The sequence below is a fragment of the Mandrillus leucophaeus genome, unplaced genomic scaffold (assembly GCF_000951045.1).
Source record: "Mandrillus leucophaeus isolate KB7577 unplaced genomic scaffold, Mleu.le_1.0 Scaffold570, whole genome shotgun sequence".
Classification (NCBI taxonomy): Eukaryota; Metazoa; Chordata; class Mammalia; order Primates; family Cercopithecidae; genus Mandrillus; species Mandrillus leucophaeus.
In genome coordinates this window covers 167,060-190,229 of record NW_012106142.1, presented here as the reverse complement: position 1 = coordinate 190,229, position 23,170 = coordinate 167,060, and the positions used below count along the sequence as shown (strand labels likewise).

The 23,170-nt window shown below is 41.7% G+C and overlaps 1 protein-coding gene across 1 annotated transcript in view; it reads right to left on the bottom strand.

Annotated features, from left to right (window-relative positions):
• Positions 1-23,170, bottom strand: part of KIAA1211 (KIAA1211 ortholog) — a 166,796-nt gene that overhangs the window by 33,046 nt on the left and 110,580 nt on the right. The gene's annotated exons all lie outside the window — the stretch shown is intronic.

Here is a 23,170-nt window from a genome sequence, read left to right as displayed (position 1 = left end):
AAAAAAAAAAAAAAAAAAAAAAGAAATGCACAAAGAGGAAGCAGCAGAAGCAAACTGTTCCTTACTTGATCTTGGAAACTAACTTATCTCTGGGAAAGAGTACACACTGAGGCTGCCAGCTCCTCACAGGGGCAGGAAGAGCACCAAGGCAGGCACAATGCCAGGCAATACAGGCAGCACTTGGAAGGGAGAGAGAGCGCATCCTCCTCCTTCCCCTCCCCAGAAAGGGGCCCCTACTGGGGTTTTCTCAGTGACCAAGTGCATGAGAGAACAATCAGCACTGGGGGCAGGTGTTCCCAGCAGTGCCTATGAACTGAATTACAGATTGCAGTGGGCAAGGTCCTGGGGCAGCCGTACTTGTTATCTGCCCAAGTCTAGACCCAGTTGGGAACACTAATTACCAAATTTTATAATCTAGTTTGCTAAATTACAGGCAGCATGGTGGAAAAGTGTGCGAGGTTTACAAACAAAAGACTTGGATGTGAGCCTCCCGGCTATGTGATCTTACGCAATAATAATAATTATTATAAACATCAACCCTTACTTTGATTTAAAAAAAAAACTGTGTGCCTGTAATCCCAGCACTTTGGGAGGCAGAGACGGGCGGATCACGAGGTCAGGAGATCGAGACCATCCTGGCTAACACAGTGAAACCCCGTCTCTACTAAAAAATACAAAAAAAAACTAGCCGGGCGAGGTGGCGGGCGCCTGTAATCCCAGCTACTCGGGAGGCTGAGGCAGGAGAATGGTCTGAACCCGGGAGGCGGGGCTTGCAGTGAGCTGAGATCCGGCCACTGCACTCCAGCCCGGGTGACAGAGCGAGACTCCATCTCAAAAAAAAAAAAAAAAAAAAAAAAAAAACTGTGTGGAGTTTTACTTTCATTATCTCATTTAACCCCCATCATCACCATCTTGTGACAGATGAAACTCAGCAAGTAAATAACTTACATAAAGACATGCAAATTGAAGGAATAGAGTGAGAAACTGAACTCAGATCTGCTGAGAATAATCCCATGCCAGCCAGCTGCCATATTTTAAAGTGGTACACGGTCTTATAGTATTGCCACCCATGAGTGACACAGGGTATGGGAGAGGAACATGGTGCAGATGCCATGGGGGCTGGACTATGAGAGGGTTGAAGATACTAAATAACTAGAATAAGGCATAAGTCTTCAGCTAAATAACCCAGGGCACCATATAGCAGCAATTCCCTTTATGAAATATGAGGCACTCTTTTAGGAAACATGCCGGGAGATTAATATGTGATGATCTCCCTGTCCTCAGAAAATCTGGGACCTATGTCACAAACTGAGCTTCCAAGTTCACCTAAAAATGTTAGGAAATATGCTTTTCATTCGAAGTTGTGGAACTGAACTTCTGAATATTCTCTGTTTAAACTTCTTTTTCAGACTGCTGGTTATGACTCAGTTGAGAGAAGGGGTAAATGACTTCATTTCTACACTGTATTTTTGCAAAGAGCATATATATATATTTACTAATTTCTCGCAGTTTTGTGTACAGAATACAGCAGTGCTAGGCTAAGTTCCATTCCAGTTTCTAAGTCAACGTTGACTGAGTCATGAAGTTTATCCCACTGATCCCGTTATTTTTTCTACATAGGCTAAGAATTGGCACTCTCCTGCTCTTTGGTGTTGAACTCCAAACACTCCTGTTGCCAGCAAAGATCTGATATCCATCATTACTCATTTCCAGATGATCATATTGAAAAATCGAGAAAATGAAGAGTAATAATAGCAGTAGTAGTAATTATAATAGTGGTGTTCACAGTGGTAATATTTATCCTAGCTAAATTTTATTGAACACTTGCAATGTACCTTGCATATATGCTAACCTCTTTAACATAATATCAGAATCTTTTTGATATGTAATATTTAAAACTTATGTGGTAGGCACTGTTAGTAAGGGTATTTTTTGGACATGGAAACTAAGGTTTGAAGACAATGAGCAATTTGCTATAAATTAAGTAACTGTCTATATTGTAAATTTGTCTGGCCTCTGTTCCATTGGTCTACTTGTCTGTTTTTTGTTGTTGTTTTGTTTTTACTTTTTTTTACTTATCTGTTTTTATACCAATAACACACTATCTTAATTGCTGTAGCTTTTTAAGGAGTCTTGATATCTAGTAGTTTAAGTTTTTCAGCTTTCGTTTTCTGGGTTTTATTATTTATTTTTGAGATAAGATCTCACTCTGTGACCCAGGCTGGAGTGCAGTGGCGCGATCTCAGCTTACTGTAACCTCTACCTTCTGAGTTCAAGCAATTCTCCTGCCTCAAGCTCCTGAGTAGCTGGGATTACAGGTGCCCATCACCACACCTGGTTAAATTTTGTATTTTTGGTAGAGATGGGGTTTTGCCATGTTGGCCAGGCTGGTATCGAACTCCTGGTCTCAAGTGATCTGTCCACCTTGGCCTCCCAAAGTACTGGGATTACAAGCATGAGCCGCTATACCTGGCCTCTACATAAATTTATACATATACACCTGGCCTCTACATAAATTTATACATATACACATCCATGAATATAATATTGAGATTGCTTTTAGATGGCATTAAATCTATACATTTTTAAACTGATGTTTTTATAATATTGAATCTTGTAATCCATGAACATGGCTAACTCCTCATGTATTTATATCATCTTTAATTTCTCTTAACAAATGTGTTGAAGTTTTCTGTATAGAGGTCTTGCACATATTTTGATAGGTTTATTCTTATATATTTGGTGTTTCTGAATTTATTGTAAATGGTATAGACTAAAATTTCTATTTTCTAATTTTTTAATTAGTGGATATAAAATGTAACTTATTTTTGTACACTGATCTTATAACCAGAGACTTTGCTAAATTTATTTATTAATTATAATAACATGACTGCTGATTTTTTTTTTTTTTTTTTGTACGACAGGGTCTCAGTCACCAAGGCTGGAGTGCAGTGGCTGAATCATAGCTCCTGGGCAACCTTGAACTCCTGGGTTCAGGGGATCCTCCTGCCTCAGTCTCCCAAGTAGCTGGGACTACAGGCTCATGCCAGCATACCTGGCTACTTTTAAAATTTTTTGTAGAGATGAGTTCTTGCCATCTTTCCCAGGCTGGTCTGGAACTCCTGCCTTAAGCAATCCTCCCACCTTGGCCTCCCAAAGTGCTGGAATTACAGGCATGAGTCACCACACCTGATGCATAGAATTTTTGTAGATATGCTTGTATTACCGCGTCTTTGAAAAGACACATGATCTACTGATATGGTTTGGATCTGTGCCCTGACAAATCTCATGTCAAATTGTAGTCTCCAATGGTGGGAGGTGGCTGGATCATGGGGATGGATTTCTTATGAATGGTTCAGCATAATCCCCTTGGTGCTATTTTCATGGTAGTGAGTGAGTTCTTGCAAGATCTTGTCGTTAAAAAGCATGCAGCACCTCCTGCCTTGCTCTCTCTTGCTCCTGCTCCTGCTCCTGCCGTGTGAAACACCTCACTCCCTCTTTGCCTTCTGCCATGATTGGAAGCTTCTTGAGGCCTCCTTAGAAGTAGAAACCACTATGTTTTCTGTACAGTCTGCAGGATCATGGCCAATTAAACCTCTTTTCTTTATAAATTACCCAGTCTCAGGTATTTCTTTACAGCAGTGCAAGAGCAGACTAATACAGCTATCTTTCATTTCTAGCCGATTTTAAAATTAGCCTCTTTATCTTTGGTTTTTAGCAGTGGGTGTAGCAGGGTGTGAGCTTCTTTTAATTTATTCAGCTTGGGTTACACAATGCTTCTTAAATCTGTAGCTTGATGTCTTTCATCAGCTTTGGAAAATTCTCAGCCTTTATCCCTTAAATACTGCTTCTGCCCCATTTTTCCTCTCATCTCTCTCTGATCCTCCCATGTTAGATGCTTTTAAGTACAAGCCACATAACTTTTATTCTCATTATTGTAGCTACCATCTTTATACTCAATATGATTCAGACTGGATTATTTCTATGGACCTGCTTCCAGCTCACTAATTTTCTCTTTAAGTCCAATCTGCTGTTAAAACCCATCTGTTGAGTTCTTAATTTCAGAAGTATATTTTGGATCTCAAATTTCCATTTAATTGTTTGATAAATTTAAGTTATCTGCTGAAATTCTCCATCTTGTAAACTATATTCTTGAATATATTAATCACAATTATTTGAAAGTCTATCTGAGACTCCAACATCTAGGTCACCTTTAGGTCTATTTCTATTATCTTATTTTTCTTGTAGTCTGTTTCTTAGATGCCTGGTAATTTTTAATTAAACTTCACAGATCATGCCTCAAAAATTTTAGAGGCTGGGTTCTCTTCTTCCAGAGAGGACTCACCCGATCTTCTTGAAGGCTGCAAACAGCAAAGAAGCACTTCACTTCAATCCAATCAAAGACTGAGCTAATTCATGCTGGTTAGCCATCTTTGTAAGGCTCAGACTACTTCTGTTTTGCCTACACTTCTAGGGTGTAGTCCTCCCACAGCCTCAACTGAGAGCCTGGGTTGTTTCCTAAGGTCCTCCTCCTTGGCATATCTGAATGTAAACTGTTAGAAGCAGCCAGGTCACATCTTAAATGCTTTGCTGCTTAAAAATTTCTTTCAACAGATACCCTAAGTCACCACTCTTGAGTTCAAACTACCACAGATCCCTAAGGAATGAACACAATGCAGCCAAGTTATTTGCTACAGTACAACAAAGGAGACCTTGGCTCCAGTTCTCAGTAAGTTCCTTATTTCCATCTGAGACCTCATTAGCCTGGCCTTCACTGTCCATATCACTATCAGCATTTTTAGTCACAAGTATTTAACCAGTCTCTAAGAAATTCCAAACTTTCCCTCATCTTCTTGTCTTCTCCTGAGCCCTCCAAACTCTTCCCGCCTTTGCCTGTTACCCAGTTCTAAGGCTGCTTTGACATTTTCAGGTATCTTTATAGCAATGCCCCATTCTTTGGTACCAGTTTTCTATATTAGGTCATTTTTGTGTTACTGCAGAGACATACCTGAGGCTGGGTAATTTATAAAGAAAAGAGGTTCTGCAGGCTGTATAAGCATGGCACTAATTATCTGCCTGGCTTCTGGTAAGGGCCTCAAGAAGTTTACAATCATGGTAGAAGGCAAAATGGGGGCAGGTACGTCAGTCATATGGTTAGAGCAGCAGAAAGAGGGCAGCAGTTTGTGTAATATTAAATCTAATGCTAAATCTTTGGTAAGCATGGTTACCAGTTCCAGCTCCAAACAACTCTACAATGTAGATTATTTCCTGTTCTCTGAAGGGGAAGCTGAGGCAACAAGTGGGTAAAACTATTGCCCGAAGTTCCAAAATTTGAGGCAGGGTTGGAATTGAAACTGAACAGCCTACGCGTGGAGATCTCAGCTTGAAACCATGTTCTAATGAACACAGAGCTTGATGGAACCATGGTCCTTAACCAGCTGGGAACTGCAAATTACATGATCGGGAGGTGGAGGGGCAATTTACCACAAATTGTACCTTAGCAGAGTTCATCGTACTTCTTCACTCTTGACATTTAAAGATCTTTCACAGTTGATTGTGAAGCAGGCCAGCTCCACCTCTCCCTGCTTCCTTTTGAGGGAACCGAGAGAGGGGCCTTTCAGCCTCAGTGCTGCAACTTGCCCTCCCTCTCTCTCTGCTAAAATGATAGGAAATGGACTTGCAGGTGGGAACCTTCTCTTCTGCTACTGAGAACACAGAGCAGCCTCTTGCTTATAAAGACCTCTAAAATCCCACAGATTTTAAACCTTGAACTGGAGGATTGTCAATACAGTCATTTAACAATCATTTTAATTTAAACAAGATTTGAAGTCAAATGCAAAGCACACATGGTAAAAGCCAACTCTACAAAGAGAGAAAGAAAGGCCCACTTGGGAAGTTCAGAACAGCACTGGTCTCTGAGGAACAGTTTTCATAAGCCTAGAGAAGAATCACAGCCCTGACTTACAGAGGTCAGAAAAATAGTCCTTTTGGATTGGAGGTCCAAACAGCAGAAGTTCCTGGGGCTCTAGAAGGCAGTCAGCTCTCCTATGTACAGAAAGGAGCATGGCTGAGACGTTGTAACTGTCATTTCTACATTTCTGTTCTGATTTGCTGTTGTCATTGATATTATTTGTATTGACAGAGAGGTTGGGCTTCGAAACATTTCATCAGGGGTTTCTAATCAGCCCAAAGATACCAGCTTTTGGACTTGCCCTCTACTCTTCACTGCCTCCTGCAGTTATCTTGCCAAAGACATTGATGAGAGAACAGCCTGAGGTTGCTCTTCTGGCTTTACCTTTAATAACTGCCTCACTCCAATACGCTCTTCTCATGTGTCTCCAGCTACAGTGGAATGACTCTCCCACTGTCTCTGCAAACTCAACACGAATTCATCCATTTTCCCACAGAACTCCTGTCTTTTCTATTTCTTTGTTACTCTCATCCCCAGGACTCTGTGCTATATTATTTTATAAGTGAGGTAGAGTTCAGATTAGGAAGAAGATAAACTGCAAAAACCTTAACTGATAACATTGTCTGTGCTTTCACTTTCAGAAATCCTTCAAAGACAATGTAAAAATTCATGCAGAAGACTGGAAATCCTGAGCTCACAGACCCATTCTGAGCCTACATTCCACTCTGCCTGCCAATATTTCTCTGCACCTGTGTCTGGAGGCCTGGAACGCTCCTCTTCACATCTCTAGTGAGTCTCTACGAGTAAACTGGCAGCAGCAAAAGGCAGTGTACTGTATCAGCGATGACAGGGACAGCCCTCACACAGCCAACAGCCACTGAAGAAAGGGCCCCTCTGTGCTCATGGAGTCCAAGACCCAAGTCTTTATGGATGGAGAAGCTGAGGCCCAGCAAAGTGAAGAGACAGACTCAATCAAAACAGAAACCAGAACTCAGGCTCCTGGCTCACTGTTGACAGGGCTTAATACGGTGTTTACAGATGTTTGGATTTCTTAGAGAACAAAGACATTATATGAATGGTGGCTGCTGGATCACGACAAGAAAGGAGCATTAATTAAGAGGGTTCCAGTTCACCTACAATTGCAAATCTTATATAAAAGAGGATATACCAGTTTTACTTTGTTTTGTTTTTGAGACAGAGTCCCATTCTGTTGCTTAGGCATTCTGTTGCCCAGGCATTCTGTTGCAGTGGTCCCTCTGCTCACTGCAGCCTGGAACTCTCCAGGCTCAAGGGCTCCTCCCACCTCAGCCTCCCAAGTAGCTGGAAATACAGGCATGCACCACTGTGCCTGGCTAAGTTTTTAAATTTTTCATAGAGATGAAATCTTGCCATGTTGCCCAGGTTGGTCTTGAACTCCTGGGCTCAAGCGATCCTCCTGCTTTGGCCTCCCAAAGTGCTGGGATTACAGGCGAGAACCGCCATGCCCAGCCTAATTTTAATTCTTAAACACAAAATCTGTCAATACCAAGTGGGATCCCAGCATCCATAATTTTTTTCATATTTATGTAATATTGATCAAAATTTTATTACGATAAAATGCATATAACATAAAATTTAGCATTTTAACATTTTTTAAGTACACAGTTCAGTGGCATTAAATACACTCATATTATAATGAAAGCATCACCACTATCAACTTCTAGAACTTTATCCTCATCCCAAATTGAAACTTCATATCCATGCAACAATAACTTCCCATTCTCCCCTCTCCCCAGCGCCTGGCAACTACTATTGTACATTCTGTCTCTATGAATTTTACTATTTCACGTACTTCCTTTAAATGGAATCATAGGATATCTGTCCTTTTGTGCCTGGCTTATTTCACTTAGCATAATGTTTTGAAAGTTCATCCACATTGTAGCATGTGTCAGAATTTCCTTCCTTTTTAAGAATGAATAATTCCATTGTACGTATATATCATGTTTAGACATTCATCCATCAATGGGCATTTGGGTTGTTTCTCCTTTTTGGCTATTGTAAGTAGGACTGCAATGAACATGAGTGTGCTGATGAAGATTTTAAAAACACAGGAATGCAGCCTTGTGACTCATATCTACGTGTAGACACGGCTGAAAGAGTAAATAGGTGTGCCGTAAGTACCCATTCCACATAGAAGATCTACATCATCTTGATATCCTCCACCCAAATTAAACAGTCAATATCTGTAAAGATCAGTAGTGACCTCATAAGACCAAAGAAGTAAACAAAAGAGGAGGAGGAAGAGGAAGAGGAAGAGTAGAGCACTTCAGCAGCACATACACTAAAACTGGAACTGGATATGGAGAAGATTATCATGGTCTCTGTGCAAGGATGACATGCAATTAGGTGAATTAATGCAGAAACAGAAAATTAAATATCGCATGTTCTCACTTATAAGTGGGAGCCAAGTCTTGGGAACACACAGACATAAAGATGGGAACAACAGACATTGGGGACTCTAATAGGAGAGAGGGAGGGAGCGGGGTACAAGAGCTGATACACTGCCTATTGGGTACTTTGTTCACTATCTGAGTGACAGGATTAAATGAAGCTCAAACCTCAGCATCATGTAATACACCCTTGTAACAAACCTATACATGTACTCTCTGAATCTGAAATAAAAATGGATTTTTTTAAAAAAACAAGAGTAGGAGAAGGAAGGCAGGAAGAAGAGGAGGAAATTAAGAAAAGAAGGAGAAAAAAGGAAAAGAGGAAAAATCCTTGACATTTGCCTAAAATCATGGGAAATTTTGAAGTCAGTTCTTGAAAACCTGATCCTGGTACCTGATGCACAGAACAATAGCCCCTAGGCTGTCATCCATGCAACTCCTACCCAAGAAGGTTCAAATATCATGAACCCACTCCAGGAACTATTAGCTACAGACTAGAGGCTTTGAATAGGTTGAGTCAATTCTAAGGGAAGATGCATTTAGCACTAAGAAAAACTCACAGAGGTTTACAGGGTCCTGTTCTACCTACATCTTAAAACATTTAAGCCCTCTGATCTAACTCATTATGGGTTTAGAAAGACAGCAGGAAACACACATTGGTGTTTCTCCTTTACTCCACCTCCTCTTTCCTTTCATTTACCCAGAGTTAGATGAATTAACTCCAAGATTCTACCTAGAGGCTCCAAACGACTACTTTAGGGCCAGGCATGCTGGATAATGGCTATAATCCCAACGCTTTGAGCAGGGAGAATAGTTTGAACCCAGGAATTCAAGATCAGCCTGGGAACCACGGCAAGAGCCCATCTCTACAAAAAATAATTTAAAAAATTAGCCAGGTTGACTGGGCACAGTGACTCTTGCCTATAATCCCAGCACTGTGGGAGGCCGAGGTAGGCAGATCGCCTGAGGTCAGGAGTTCAACACCACCATGGCCAAGATGGTGAAACCCCCTCTACTAAAAAAATAAAAATTAGCTGGGCGTGGTGGTTCATGCCTGTAAACCCAGCTACTCGGGAGGCTGAGACAGAAGAATCCCTTGAACCTGGGAGACAGAGGTTGCACTGAGCCAAAATCGTGCCACTTCACTCCAGCCTGGGTAACAGAGTGAGACTCTGTATCTAAAAAAAAAGAAAAAAAGAAAAAAAAAATTCAGCCAGGCATAGTGCTGCACATCTGCAGTCCCTGCTACTCAGGAGGCTGAAGCGGGCAGATTGCTTGAGCCCAGGAATCCGAGGCTGCAGTGAGTTATGATCACGTCACTGCACTCCAGCCTAGGTGACAAAGGCCCTGCCTCTAAAAATAAAAGAAAATAAAAGGCTATTATAGAACAAATAACACAGTACTGTCAGGCTCACTTTGGTAGCAAATACATCAAAATACAGGGCATTTTGAAGGGCCTATTTCTGTGCTTAAAGTTGTCAAGAGCTTAGCAAACTCAGTGGAGGCCTGGATGGGTCATCGCAATTTGCTGGAATAGTATATGGATAGGATGATTATGCTCATAAGCATGCCAGCAGCAATGGTTAGGGCTCACATACTGTAACCTTTGCTCAGGTGAAGCTTTTATTTTTATTATTACTTTTTATGTTGAAGCCGTTGCAGACTTTGTTTTCCTGGACCATTTGAAAGGAAGTCACTGGCATGATGCTCATCAGCCTGACTAGGGAAGGCAGTGGGAGCCAGAGGACTTGCTCTTGAACACACAATAAGATGTTCGTGGGAATCTGCGGAAATAAATGCAGGAACCCTGAGAGCAGTCAAAAATCAATGAGTGTACAATTGTCACTGTTGCCCTGTTTTTACCTCCACCCTATTGCAATATAATTGACATCTGTAAATGATCTCCAGGTTACATCTTTTCCAATTCAGCTTTCTCTGAAACCCTATAGTAATTTTTTTTTTTTTTTTTTTTTTTTTAGACAGACTCTCACTCTGTCACCCAGGCTGGAATACAGTGGCACAATCTCAGTTCACTGCAACTCCCACCTCTGGAGTTCCAGAGATTCTCCTGCCTCAGCCTCCCAAGTAGCTGGGATTACAGGCGCATGTCACCACACTCGCCTAATTTTGGTATTTTTAGTAGAGACGGAATTTTATCATGTTGGCCAGGATGGTTTCAAACTCCTGGCCTCAGGTGATCTGCCCGCCTCAGCCTCCCAAAGTGCTGGGATTACTGTCGTGAGCCACTGCACCTAGTCCCCTACCATTAATCTTAAAGGAGTTAATTTGCCAGCTCAGAAACCACTGGTGTTTCCCTCGTGCCAAAATCCTCCCAAATAAAGCTGCAATGGTTGCTTGGCATTTAACGCTGTTCATGCCAGAGCTCCAAACTACTCTGGCTCTATGAAACGGAGGTTGTGTAGCGTAGGGATTACCTCTTACCTCTTAGGGATTAGTTCTTACCTCTGAAACCTAGTTTTACCATTTGGCAGCTGTGTGGCTTTCAGCAAGTCTCTAAACCTCCAGCAGCAATGGTTAGGGCTCACATACTGTAACCTTTGCTCAGGTGAAGCTTTTATTTTTATTATTACTTTTTATGTTGAAGTTTCCTTAATTGTTAAATGGGGATAATAATAGGCCCTACCTCACAGAGCTTTCACTAGAATTAAATGTATGATATGTAAGACACGAAGAATGGTGTAAGCAGTGCTGGGCATGGTGGCTCACACCTATCATCGTAGTGCTTTGGGAGACCAAGGCAGGAGGATGGCTTGAGGCCAGGAGTCTGAGACCAGCCTGGGCAACAACACTACAAGACCCTGTCTCTAAAAATAAAAAATAAAAAAAATCATGGGGCGTGGTGGCCCGTGCCTGTCGTCCCAGCTACTCAGGAGGCTGAGGTGGGAGGACTGCTTGAATTCAGGAGTTTGAGGCTGCAGTGAGCTGTGATCTCACCACTGCACTCCAGCCTTTGTGACAGAGCAAGACACTGTCTCCTAAAAAAAAAGTTATTATCTAATGTCACCCTACTTCAAGCACCCAAGAGGCAAACCTGACCTGTCAGTTCCTCAAATACCATCACTGGGTTCTATTACCGCATCGGCTCTTCTGCTGCACGGACTGCCCAGTGCCAGTCTCACAATTCAGTCCTTACCCACTGATGTGGTTTGGATTTGTGTCCCCGCCCAAATCTCATGTTGAATTGGAGGGGCGGCCTGGTGGGAGGTGATTGGATCATGGGGGTGGATTCCGTCATGCTGTTCTTGTGATAGTGAGTGTATTCTCACAAGATATGATGGTTGAAAAGTGTGCGGCACTTCCCCCTTCTCTCTTTGTCTCTCCTGCTCCACCATGGTAAGATGTGTGTGCTACCCCTTCACCTTTCAGCATGACTGTAAGCTTCCTGAGGCCTCCCAGCCATGCTTCCTGTTAAGCTTGTGGAACTGTGAGTCCATTAAACCTCTTTTCCTTATAAATCACACAGTCTCTTTATATCAATGTGAAAACAGACTAATACACCGTATTTCGAGGTCCAGCTCAAACCTTATCAACCCCATACACCTTTTCTTGCTCCCTTTTGTCCCTCAGGAATCCCTTTGCATGAATCTCATACTGTTTGATGTTATGGTTACTGTAACCAAGACTTTAACAAGTGAGAACATAAAAGTACTTTGCATGTTGTAAAGCAAAACACAGATGGGATTTTTTTTTTTTTTTTTGAGACAGAGTCTCACTCTGTAGCCCAGGCTGGAGTGCAGTGGCACCGTGTCAGCTCACTGCAACCCTCCGTCTTCTGGGTTCAAGCAATTCTCCTGCTTCAGCCTCCCAAGTAGCTGGGATTATAGGTGCCCACTACCACGTCTGGCTAATTTTTACATTTTTAGTAGAGATGGGGTTTCACCATGTTGGTTAGGCTGGTCTTGAACTCCTAACCTCAGGCGATCCACCTGCCTCGGCATCCCAAAGTGCTGGGATTAGAGGCGTGAGACACCGTGCCTGGCCAATGTGATTTTACTGACAATAGTGATACCATCTTATCTCCACCCCAGTACTATGTGTGGCATGAGGTCAGGGATCACATCTATTATCTGTTTTTCCCATAGTGCTTTCATTATCAAATTTGTCAGCTTTTTTTTTTTTTTTTCCCCACTTTAGGATGGGTTCTTACTATGTTGACCAGGCTGGTCTGAAACTCCTGGGCTCAAGGAATCCTCCCACCTTAGCCTCCCAAAGTGCTAGTATCACAGGTGTGAGCCGCTGTGCCCCACCAAACATTTTCAATGGATGAGAAAATGATAACTACTGTAGGGTGAGTTGGTTTACTAGGTGGGTTTTCTGTAGAGAGGTCACCGAGGTAATGGAAAGTGTGATGCAGATGTGTTATGGAAAAATGCAGAATATGTTCAGATCATGGCTGTTTTCCATGAGGTCACTTCACAAAGCTCCAAGAAGCCAATAGGGTGGGCAAGTCAGGAGGCTGTTCAGCCTCTCTCAAGGCTTTCTGAGCCTTCTTTTCAACTTAAACCAGGTAACTGCTCCAGGCTTTGCTTCCCACTTTCTATTTCAAACCTTCTCTCTCACATCTAGTTTCCTGGTGTCTACATGTGTCAGTTACCATTCTGAGCTGTAGGCAACAGAAACTTTGTCTTACTCAACCTAAAGAAAATGTACTAGAAGTATAGTGGAGGCTCACAGAACAAAAGAAGCCAGACTGCAGGCTTGGAAAAACACTGGAGTTAGGTAGGAGAGTTCTAGAGCCTAGGCATCAGGAGCCACAGCCGCCATTAGGCCAGAGTGAGCCAGTAACTACTCTTCCTAGAAGTTGTGTTCCTTACATCTTTGACTCACCGGCCAAGTCAAAGTCCTAAGGAAGAACATGTGATTGGCCAGGCTAGGTTGCAGGCTCATGCCAGGCTGCAGTGGGAATGGAGGTGGAAGATCTGATCCTTTTGATTTCTGTCCTAGGAAGCAGGCACTATGTCCTATCAGAGCTATACACAGCAAGGTAAAGACAACTCCCTAAAAGGGAAGGAACTTTCAGGGGGTCACCTTGACTCGAGAAGGGGAACTGGATGCTAATGGCTAAGTGACCAAAAAACAGCTACCACACTATGCTTCTAGGTCTGCGTCGGATTCTCTCTTCTAGTCTAGCTCACCTGGACGGATGACTCACTTGCACAACTCCCTGTATTGTGATTCTACTTCTCCCCAGGAGGCTGCCCTTCTTTCTTGGTGGCATGTGCTGCTGCCTGAGAGCAAAGGATGTCACACCCCATGGTCCTGGGATGCTGAAACCCAGGCCCAGTGCTCTATGCTCATACCTATCTGGAGGAATGGGAGAGAAGAGACAGAGGTGTATGCTGGGTCTGCGGCCTGGAGCTCAGCACATTGGAAGGTCAGAGCAGAGAGAGAGGTTGCAAAGGAAAGTAAAACAAACTAAGTTAGCCCTGCAGCCATGCTACTCCGTCTCCCACCCACTAGGCACTTAGTGCTAAGGAGAGCAGAGAGGCCTCAGGAAGAGCAATCTCCATTTTAAGCTCTGTTGTCTGGTGCCACTATCTGCTAAAGATAGCGTCTATGCGAAAGGACCAATGAAAAGCAAGGGGAAGTTTGGTAGGCAGAGGCATTTCTGAGAAAGTTCTCCGCATTCACCATAATACAAGACAGGAACTGCCTTCTTTCTGTCGGTGGTCTTTGTCATCCTCCTGTGACACCTGGAACTGTGACAGTCATCTTGTGACCATGAGGGAACAAACCTGAGGACAAGAGGCCACTCCTCGAGGATGCCAGAGAAAAAGGGACTCAGATTGGATCCTGGGAATGTTGCTGGGCCATTTCATCAACCAACCTTGGAACCTGGAAAGTCTTCCAGACTTTCTGGTCCATCAGACAATACACTTGATTCCTGTTGAAGATGCTAGTAGTTCTGATTTCTGTTACAACTGAAATCGTCCTACCTGATACAGCTTTCGAGCCACTCTTCTAAGCACTGGGCACAATCTAAGACCTGCTGACATCATCCAACTGTGGAGTGCGAGCCTACAGAGGGAAATTCTTCCCATCCAAAAAAGGAGAAGGCTTTCTGCAGCTGCACAGTGAATGCATGCCTCAGGCCAGCCCTCCTATTCCTTATCCTTTGTCTTTTTTGGACAAGAATCATGTAATTTGGGACCATAGATATTGGGTAATTACTATGGCAATGATTAGGGATTCACTTCAGGAATAAGGAAATATAATTATAGTCCCATTTCAGCTTGTTTCCATGACAACAGGGGCACTTGCAATTGATCAGCAGTTTTCTTCCTAAATAGATTCGTGAGTCTCATTCAAATGAAATGTTAAAGAGCAATTAAATACCCTCATCAAACAAACTAGAATTGCTGGAAGCGACTGGAGTCAGATTATCTGACTTAGAGGCTCATCCAGAACTCGGGTATTCTATCAAAATATATGGTACTTGATAGGCTATAGTGTACCAAATTATCTGTTAATTACAAAAGAAACCGAGTATGTCATACAAATTCAAGGAAGAGGAGGAAAGTTTGGAATCTCAAAGGGAGAATCTTAGAATTGGAAGTCAGAAGGTCATCTACTGCAGTCTGTAAGTTCAGTCCTGTGTCTATAGCACCTAGGACAAGTAATCCTCTAATTTGCCTCTAAAGTCCACTTCATAGGCTTCCATTTTATTTATTCCACTCCGTTTCCCCATGTGGAGAAAGATCTTTTCATAAACCTCTGTAGCTGTCATTTGAATCAATTTTCCTCTGGTTAATGCTCTGGAAATAGTAGTCATCAATATTCTCTTTATCTCAATACTAATATTAACCTGCTTTTTAAAGTGCTTTATTGCAGATAGCACAATGTCATGTGCATTTTTGTCCTTCTAGTAATCCTGGGAGATGAAGGGGCTAGCTAGATTAGGGTCACACAGCTCTCAAGTGAAACACCTGGCTTCCCGAGAGGTCCCTAGCTCCTGTTCTGCTGCATTTACAACATATTGTATCTCTAAGAATCGCTATACCTCAGCAGTCCCCAAGCTTTTCAGCACCAGGAACCGGTTTTGTGGAAGACAATTTTTTCATGGACAGGGGGTGGGAGGATGGTTTCAGGATGAAACTGTTCCACCTCAGATTATCAGGCATTAAACTCTCATAAAAAGCACGCCACCTAGATCCCTCCCATGCACAGTTCACAATAGGGTTCATGCTCCCATGAGAATCTAATGCCGCTGCTGAGCTGATAGGAGGTGGAGCTCAGGCAGTAATGCCCCCTTGCCTGCCACTTACCTCCTGCTGTGCGGCCTGGTTCCTAACAGGCCACAGACCAGTACTGGTTCACCACCTGGGGGTTGGGGACCCCTGCTATAACTGATTCATCAACCTTCTTTTTCTCTAGACTTCTTCAGCTCAGCTCTGTTGGTTTTCCTGCTTAGTCCCTAATTTTTATTTAATGGGTTCTGCACCTTTTCACCATTCCCTATTCAATTTCAGCACATTCCATGTTTCTAAGGATAGAGGATAAACAATCAAGTATAACAGGTCCTTTCTGACTTCATCTTCTGAAAAGCAGCAAGATCAGGTGAATCAATGCACACAAGGATAAGCAGGGAACCTGCACTTCACTATAATTTCACTGGTGACATGATGTCTCATGACACCAACTGTGGATTCTTCCTTTTCCAGCAGGTCAGAGGGACTGTGATACTCTTTACCAAGGTGGGAAACTGGAGGCCAAATTAGATGAACACTGACTTGTCCAGTGGGAAAAGTCAGTATGGCGAAGAGCAATAATCATGCATTCATTCACTGAATAAATGCTTACTGAATACCTGCTATGTGCCAGGCCCAGCGTTAGAGGCTGGAAATACAATGAATGGCAAGTCACAAGGCTTACTTTTAGGGAAAGGTCAAGGAAGCTGTGAGAACAATGTCAGGGGGAGGGGCCTGATCTAGGCTGAGGGAATCAGAGAAAGCTTGCTCTCCTAAAGAAGGGCACATTTGTGCAGAAAACTCAAGGATGCAGAGGAATTAGACAAAGGAAGGAGGTGGACATGGGGAATGGGGCTATTCAAGAAAAAAGCACTACCATGTGCAAAATGGGCAGGCTTGGATTGTAGTCACATTTCTAACACTAATAGCACTGTCACCTCTTTGAGCCTGTTTCCCCATTTATAAAGTGAAGGTATGGGATCAGGACTAAAAATTACCCTAAACCTTTAATATTTTATATTCCCACCAGCAATGTGTGAGGGTTCCAATCCCTACATATCTTCATCAACACTTGTTATTGTCTGTCTTTTTTGGTTGTAGCCTTCCTAATGGGTGTGAAATAGTATCTCGTTTGTGGTTTTGATTTGCACTTCCCTGGTGGCTAATGATGTTGAGCAAGCATGGTTAATGTGTTAATTGATATTTTTATAACTTTTGTGGAGTGATGTCTATTCGAATCCTTTGCCCATTAAAAAAACTGGGAGAGAAGGTCATTTTATTATTGAGTTGTGGGAGTTTCGTTTTTTATTTTTACCTATTCTGAATATGATTTACAAATATTTCCATCCATTCTGTGGATTGTTTTATAACTTTCTTGATTGTATCATTTGTAACACAAAATTTAATTTTGATGTAATCCAACTTTTCTGTTTTTCCATTTGTCGCTTGTGCTTTTGGTACCTAAAAAACCACTGCCTAATTCAAGGTCGTAGAAATTTACTTTTTCTCTTAAGAGTTTTATAATTTTAATTCTTTTTTTTTTTTTGAGACGGAGTCTTGCTCTGTCGCCCAGGCTGGAGTGCAGTGGCCAGATCTCAGCTCACTGCAAGCTCCGCCTCCCGGGTTCAGGCCATTCTCCTGCCTCAGCCTCCCGAGTAGCTGGGACTACAGGCGCCGGCCACCTCGCCCGGCTAGTTTTTTTTTTTGTATTTTTTTAGTAGAGACGGGGTTTCACCGCTTTAGCCAGGATGGTCTCAATCTCCTGACCTCGTGATCCGCCCATCTCGGCCTCCCAAAGTGCTGGGATTACAGACTTGAGCCACCGCGCCCGGCTACAATTTTAATTCTTACATTTAGGTCTGTGATCCATTTTGAGTTAATTTTTGTAAATGATGTAAAAAGGGGTCCAATTTCATTCTTTTCCATGTGGCTACCCAATTGTCTCGGAAATATTTGTTGAAAAGCTCTTCTTTGCCCATTGAATTGTCTTAGCACTCTTATTGAAAATCGATTGACCACAAATGTAAGAGTTTATTTCTGGACTCTCAATTCAATTCCATTATCTATATATCTATCCTTATACCAGTACCGCACAGTTTAGATTACTGTAGCTTTGTAGTAAGTGTTTTAAATAGAAAGTGTGAGTCTTCCATCTTTGTTCTCCTTTTTCAATAATGTTTTGGCTATTCTGGGTCCCCTGCAATTCCATATGAATTTTAGGATCCACTTGCTAATTTCTGGGGGGAAAAAAGACAGCTGGGATTTTGATGGGGACCACATGGACTCTGTAGCTCAATTTGGGGAGTACTGTCATCTTAACAATATTATGTTTTCCAGTCCACGAACATGGGATGTCTTTCCATCATTTCAGTCTTCCTTAATTTCTTTCAATGATATTTTGTCATTTTTAGTGTACAAGTCTTTCACTTCCTTGGTTAAACTTATTCCTAAGTAGTTTATTCTTTTTGATGCTATGTAAATGGAATTGTTTTCCTAAGGTCATTTTTAGATTATAAATTGCTAGAGTACGGAAATACAATTGATATTCCAAGAACTCCAATCTTGCATCCTATAACCTTGCACAATCTTGTTTATTAGTCTAATAGCTTTCTGTGTGTGTATTCCTTAGGACTTTCTATATATACAATCATGGCATCTACAAATACAGTTTTACTTCTTCATTTCTAAGATTAATGCCTCTTATTTCTTTTTCTTTTCTAATTGTCCCAGCTATAGCCAACAATATAGTACTGTAGAATACAGTGTTGAATAGAAGGAATGAGATAAGAAACCCTTGTTTTGTTCCTGATCTTAAGGGGATCACATTCATTTTTCATCATTAAATATGATATTAGCTGTGGATTTTTCAGATGCTGTTTATCAAGTTGAAGGAGTTTCCTTCTATTTCCAGTGTTGTCTTTTTTTTTTTTTTAATAAATCGTGAAAGGATGTTGGATCTTGTCAAATAGTTTTTCTGCATTTATTGAGATGATCATGTGGTTTTTATCCTTTATTTTATTAATATGGTATATTACATTGATTGGCTTTTGTATGTTAAACCAACCTTGCACTCCTGGGATAAACTCCATTTGGTCATGCTACTTAATCATTCTTACATGTTGTTGGATTCAGGCAACTAGTTTTTTCTTAAGCATTTTTGTGTCTATTGTCATAAAGGATATAGGTCTGTGGAGTATTTTTCTTGTGATATCTTTGCCTGATTTTAGTATCAGGATAACACTGGCCTCACAGAGTTGGAAAGTTTCCTCCTATTCTATTTGTCATATTCCTTCTTCCATGAAAATTTCTGCTTATGCCATTATCTGACAGGTTCATGCCTTCCCTCTCAGCTACTCCACGTCCTGCCCATCATTTGGAGCCGGCTCAAGGCCTCCTCAATCCTGAACCTTTTCCCGACTGTTCCAGTCCAAGTGAGCTCATCCTCTCCAGAACCCCTTCACATCTCGCTGTGCTTACATCTGGCACTTAATATAAAGTGTTGTTGTTATGCATGATGTAACAAACACTGGGTGTTCAGTAGAAACTGGAAGTAGGACAAGTAGAGTCCCAGTAAGTAACAGAGCCTCAATCAGGCAGCTGGAGGCAGGCAGACATCTGAGCCTAGTGACTCAGGACAAGTATGATGATGCAGGGCCATACGAGTAACTCCCTAGTGAGGCTGCAGCCTCCTTGAGAGGCACAGTAGTGGATGCTTAAGAATGCACTCTTTATTGCTTGAATAGTGGCTCAGGGATTTATAAGCTGTACGACCTTAGGCAAATTACTTGCTAGCCTTAGTTTTCTCATCTTTGAACTGTTGATAATAATATAAATCTTAAATAGTTGTGGTAAATATTATATTAGTTCACCTATGTAAAAGTTAATACATTGTATTAACTTCAATTAGTGGTAGCTTTAATACATGCCATTGGATATTCTCAGTGAAAAAAGGGTCTATGGTCAAAGGAATATTGAAATACTGCATACTACATCCTTCTTCCTAGGGATTCACAGGACACATTCCATAGTAAAAGTTCTGTGGAGTCCCACATAAAGAATCCTATTTAATTTGTTTTTGCTCAGAATTCCCCAAACCTATTTACTAAGATGACCCTCTCCCTCTTTTAAAATTTAACAACTGTTTTAAGACACCTTTGGAAATGTAATATTAGTTGTGTTTAATTAAGAAAAGAAATCACATTAGATTCTTAAAAACGGATCATGTTTTATTGCTTTGCTTTTCCCAAGGAATGTATAATTTAAAAGCAGCAGCCTAGGAGAGATAAAGGCTTCTAACCTAGAGAAAGAAAAGAATGCTTTTGAAACCCAAAGGAAATGGGAATTTTCAGGCAGAAGGAGCAGATCAATAAGGAGCTATTCTTGGTCATGGGAACATTTCTAGAATTACAGATTCTTGGGAGTTTGATGGGATGTTAAAGTTCAGCTCCCTTAAATTCCCACCCAGTGCAGAAATCCCACCTTCACTGGTCTCAATCTTTTTGGGGACATGCCAAGTCTCCCATTTTTAGGCAGTTCTAATTAGGAAATTCTCCCTCACGTTGGGCTGAAATCTACCTTCTTGCAACCTCTACCCAAAATCATGTTAATGGAGCTTTGAGTTTTGTGCTTTTGTAAGAACTGTCCATTTTGGAGATAGCAAATAAAACGCACAGAAAATTTTTTGAATCATTACACAACATAAAGTAATAGTCTGTTAATTGAACCATGAACTAAAAATAAGAATTTCTGAAAACAACATTTTTCATTTTCTCCATCTGTAAATAAGGCATATAATTAGAAGCTCTGGTATACCATAATCGACATATGTAGTATTTACTTTATAGGTGAAATTACTTTGCAATTGTCAACTCCCTAGAAAAGATAAATACATATTTTAAAATTACTTCTATTTTTCTGTGTTTCTATCTTTTTTTTTCTATGTTGTCTAGGCTAGAGTGCAGTAGCCATTCATAGCCATGATCATAGCACATTACAACCTTGAACTCCTGGCTCAAATGATCTTCCCGCCTCAGCCTCCCGAGCAGCTGGGATTAAAGGCACTTGCCGCCACACCTTCTTGTGTTTCTATCCTAATTTTTTTTTAACTTTTATTTTAGGTTCAGGGGTACATACAAAGGTTTGTTACATAGGTAAACTCACGCCACGGGGGTTTGCTGTACAGATTATTTCATCACCCAGGTATTAAGCCCAGTAAATTATCTTTCCTGCTCCTCTCCCTCCCCTCACCCTCCACACTCAAGTAGATTCCAGTGTCTGTTGTTCCCCTCTTTGTGTTCATGAGTTCTCATCATTTAGCTCCCACTTACAACTGAGAATATGTGGTATTTGGCTTTCTGTTCCTGCATTAGTTTGCTAAGAACAATAGCCTCCAGCTCCATCCATGCTCCTGCAAAAGACATGATCTTGTTCTTTTTTGTGGCTGCAAAGTATTCCATGGTGCATATGCACTACATTTCTTTATCCAATCTGTCACTGATGGGTATTTAGGTTGACTCTGTGTCTTTGCCATTGTGAACAGGGCTGCAGTGAACATTTGTATGCGTGTGGCTTTATGGTAAAATGATTTATACTCCTCTGGGTATATACCCACTAATTTTTTAAATATTTAAATTGACATTTAAAAAATTAATAGTCCAAAGTTATCCTTTTATATCCTTACTTATGAGATGAATTTATTGTAAAAAGAAGTGTTTAATAAGAATATAGTACACATCTCATAAATGCAGGTTTGTAGACAAGCGTCAATAATGAGGACAGGTGACATTATTAGAAATGTAGCTATTTGATCCAATGTGGAATTTCCCAAGGCTTTGTAAAACCTAAAACCTTAAGGAAAACCCCAAGAAGTTAACAGAATATAAGACTTAAATGGGAAGAGAACCTCCAGGGTCCAGGTTCCTGTAAGAGTCTAACACAGCTCAATATGAAATCAGACTTGGCAAAACTATGCTATACCTACTACACTATAAAAAGGGTGGGTTGTGTTTCCATAGAACAGTCCCTCTAAGGGAGAACTTTCCAGACTTGACCTCATTTTGTATTAAACTGCCTCTTACTCTCATTTTACTATCTGTTCCTCATCCTGATACCGTGAGGCCAAAAAGTTCACACTCTCATTTTACAACTGAAAACCTGAAGTAAAATCAAAATGTATTCAAACTGCACACTCCTTGACTATTCACTGCGACAGCATCCCAACAGCTGAGTGAGTTGGCACTAGCTGTGCTCTCCTTTCAGTTACATCTTTCCCTGCGTCAAATTAAATGATTTTCTTACCCTACAGAGTAAAGACAATAGAAAATAAACACAAAGTGTCAAGGAAAAGAGTCAGTATCAGGATTAACAAATGATGTTGCTGAATATTTGCTGTAAAACTTAATGTGCACCTCTGGTCTGAGGGTTTTGTAATTTGGACACAACAGCAGTGTTCATTGGAATTGACTTACTGACACACACCACAGAGGATATTTTTGTCTCTGTCCTTGAAGCACGGTGAGGATACCACAGATGATACCATCTATTCCTTCCGCTTAGCTTATACAGTGTCAGGCATTCACGGAAAACTTTTTTTTGAGCACGTAATACGAGGCTGAATGAAACCTAGTCCCTGACTTCGTGAAACTGACAGTCGAGTGAGAAAGACAGATAAGCAAATCAAATTTCCATAGAAAGCGACAAGTTCTCTGCTGAAACCAGGCACACGATGCTAGAAGAACACAGGCAAGGGCAAATAAATCAGATGGGGTTGTCGGAAAAGGTTTCTCAGAGGAGCTGGTTTCTAAGCTGTCAGTCTCGGAGTTTAACCAGCTCTGACTCTGACTTCAATTCCAAGCACTTAGGTGAGAAAGTACTTCCTGACCCTACTTTTCTGAGTTCCTGACACTGTCACACCCAGATTTAGTACCTGTGTTCTAAGAGGCGGGGAAAGAAAGAAGGAAGGAAGGGAAGAAAGGGAGAAGTGGGGGAGGGAGAGAAGGAGGAAATGAGGGAGGGAGGGAGAGAGGGAGGAAGGCTGGAAAGAAGGAAGGAAGGAAGGAAGGAAAGAAGGAAGGGAGGGAGGGAGGGAGGGAGGCAGGCAAAAGCTCCATCATAGACAGGCTCCAGAAGTTGCTAGAGATGGTCAGGGGTATGAAGGGTGACCACTTGTGCCTGAGCAACCTGCATCCTCAACGAGAGTATAAAGTCTAGCCTATGACACCCTTTCTCTTTGTAAAGCAATGGCATAAGGAAATACAGTCTTCTTCAATCTGAGGAACCCTGGTGAGCCAAGCCAGTGAAATGTTGCCTCCTTCCACAAACAAGAGCAGTGAAATGAATGGCCAATTCCTGTGCACTCCCAGAAAATGCGGTCAGACTCATTTGCTAACTCCCCAAGGTGACTGACTTCTCCATGCAGAATACACCAAGTCTTCCACGTTCCCAGAGATGGAACCAATTTGTGATCCTTTTTTTTTTTTTTTTTTTTTTTTGAGGCAGAGTCTCACTCTGTCACCCAGGCTGGAGTACAGTGGCATGATCTCAGCTCACTGCAACCTCCACCTCCCTCCACAAGTGATTCTTGTGCCTCATCTTCCTCTGTAGCTGGGATTACAGATGCACAC